The sequence below is a fragment of the Malaclemys terrapin genome, chromosome 13 (assembly GCF_027887155.1).
Source record: "Malaclemys terrapin pileata isolate rMalTer1 chromosome 13, rMalTer1.hap1, whole genome shotgun sequence".
Lineage (NCBI taxonomy): Eukaryota > Metazoa > Chordata > Testudines > Emydidae > Malaclemys > Malaclemys terrapin.
The window spans coordinates 39,186,450-39,189,494 of NC_071517.1; positions in this window are offsets into that span (position 1 = coordinate 39,186,450).

Sequence of the window (3,045 nt, forward strand, 5' to 3'; positions counted from 1 at the left end):
CTTTATTTGGACATAAGCTTTTGTGGGTAAAAAACTCACTTCTTCAGATGCATGGAGTGAAAATTACAGATGCAGGCATTATTATACTGACACATGAAGAGAAGGGAGTTACCTCACAAGTGGAGAACCAGTGTTGACAGGGCGAATTCAACCAGGATGGATGTAGTCCACTCCCAATAATTGATGCGGAGGTGTCAATACCAAGAGAGGGAAAGTTGCTTTTGTAGTGAGCCAGCCACTCACAGTCCCTATTCAAGCCCAAATTAATGGTGTTAAATTTGCAAATGAATTTTAGTTCTGCAGTTTCTCTTTGAAGTCTGTTTTTCAAGTTTTTTTTGTTCAAGTATGGCTACTTTTAAATCTGTTATTGAATGTCCAGGAAGATTGAAGTGTTCTCCTACTGGCTTTTGTATGTTACCATTCCTGATGTCCGATTTGTGTCCATTTATTCTTTTATGTAGAGACTGTCCAGTTTGGCCAATGTACATGGCAGAGGGGCATTGCTGGCACATGATGGAATATATCACATTAGTAGATGTGCAGGTAAATGAGTCCCTGATGGTGTGGCTCATGTGGTTGGGTCCTCTGATGGTTACTATAAGGTGGGTGCATAACTGGCTGGATAACCGTACTCAGAGAGTTGTTATTAATGGTTCCCAATCCTGCTGGAAAGGCGTAACGAGTGGGGTTCCGCAGGGGTCTGTTTTGGGACCGGCTCTGTTCAATATCTTCATCAACGACTTAGATATTGGCATAGAAAGTACGCTTATTAAGTTTGCGGATGATACCAAACTGGGAGGGATTGCAACTACTTTGGAGGACAGGGTCATAATTCAAAATGATCTGGACAAATTGGAGAAATGGTCTGAGTTAAACAGGATGAAGTTTAACAAAGACAAATGCAAAGTGCTCCACTTAGGAAGGAAAAATCAATTTCACACATACAGAATGGGAAAAGACTGTCTAGGAAGGAGTACGGCAGAAAGGGATCTAGGGGTTATAGTGGACCACAAGCTAAATATGAGTCAACAGTGTGATGCTGTTGCAAAAAAAGCAAACATGATTCTGGGATGCATTAACAGGTGTGTTGTGAGCAAGACACGAGAAGTCATTCTTCCGCTCTACTCTGCTCTGGTTAGGCCTCAGCTGGAGTATTGTGTCCAGTTCTGGGCGCCGCATTTTAAAAAAGATGTGGAGAAATTGGAAAGGGTCCAAAGAAGAGCAACAAGAATGATTAAAAGGTCTTGAGAACATGACCTATGAAGGAAGGCTGAAAGAACTGGGTTTGTTTAGTTTGGAGAAGAGAAGACTGAGAGGGGACATGATAGCAGTTTTCAGGTATCTAAAAGGGTGTCATGAGGAGGAGGGAGAGAACTTGTTCACCTTAGCCTCTAAGGATAGAACCAGAAACAATGGGTTTAAACTGCAGCAAGGGAGGTCTAGGTTGGACATTAGGAAAAAGTTCCTAACTGTCAGGGTGGTTAAACACTGGAACAAATTGCCTAGGGAGGTTGTGGAATCTCCGTCTCTGGAGATATTTAAGAGTAGGTTAGATAAATGTCTATCAGGGATGGTCTAGACAGTATTTGGTCCTGCCATGCGGGCAGGGGACTGGACTCGATGACCTCTCGAGGTCCCTTCCAGTCCTATAATCTATGATTCTATGATTCTATGGTGTTGCTAGACTAGATATGGGGACAGAGTAGGCAACGAGTTTTGTTACAGGGATTGGCTCCTGGGTTAGTGTTTCTGTGGTGTGGTATGTAGTCGGTGGTGAGTGTTTGCTTCAGGTTGGGGGGCTGTCTGTAAGAGAGGACTGGCCTGCCTCCCAAGGTCTGTGAGAGTGAGGGATCATTTTCCAGGATAGGTTGAAGATCGTTGATGATGTGCTGGAGAGGTTTTAGCTGGGGGCTGTATGTGATGGCCAGTGGTGTTCTGTTATTTTCATTGCTAGGGCACTGGTACAGTTGGTCAGTAATAGTAAAGGACGATGATACAAGGATGATGTCTGATGACCTATGTGAAGTGAGCTGTTTGGTCTTAGTTTATTTCATAGGGAACTGGAGCCCACATCATCTCATCCACCATCACAATCGGCACCGATGCAGATGCTGTTTGGAGTCTCAGCACAGAGGTGAAACATCCACTGGACAGAGAGTGACTGATTCAGATCCCTAGAGGGGGCCCTGCCCTTGGGGTCTCAGTCTGTGCCGCTGCAGGAAGTGAACGTGGCCACAGACTCTGCTAAGTTGTTTTATTTTACTTGTACCAGGAAACCTGTGAAGGAAACTGACACTGTGCAGAGGGTTTTCTCTGCTGATCTTGGGCTGCTGCTGAGCTTCTGTCCAGCTGCCTGCCCTTGTCACACTCCTCACAACCAGAACTCTGTCGGGGTGTCTCTCTAGTGCGGAGGGAAGCCTGGGCAGGTGGGTGTTAAATAAATATTATTTCCTTTATTACAGCTGTGCCCAGTGTATTCCTCAGTTCTTAGGCTGCTGAATTCACCTCTTGCTGCAGATATTGGGCTCCAGAATCTCCATCTGCATCTTCAGAAATCACAGGGGGGATTTTCAAAACCACATAAAACATTTGGATGCTCAGTTCCCATTTGAAATTAATGGGAATTGGGCACCCAATTCATATAGACTTCAAGGGCAGAAGGGGTCATCATGATCATCTAGTCTGACCTCCTGCACATTGCAGGCTACAGAACCTCACCCACCCACTCCTGTAATAGACCCCTAACCTCTGGCTGAGTTACTGAATTTCTCAAGTCATGACTTAAAGACTTTAAGTAATAGAGAATCCACTATTTACTCTAGTTTAAATCAGAAAGTGACCCGTGCCCCAATGTACAGAGGAAGACAAAAAACAAAAAAACAAAACAGGGTCTCTGCCAATCTGACTTAATATTCCTTCTTGACCCCCAAAATGGTGATAACTTAGACTTTGAGCATGTCAGCAAGACCCACCAAGCAGACACCTGGGAAATAATTCTCTGTAGCAACTCAGAGCCCTCCCCATCTAATGGCCCATCTCTGGCCA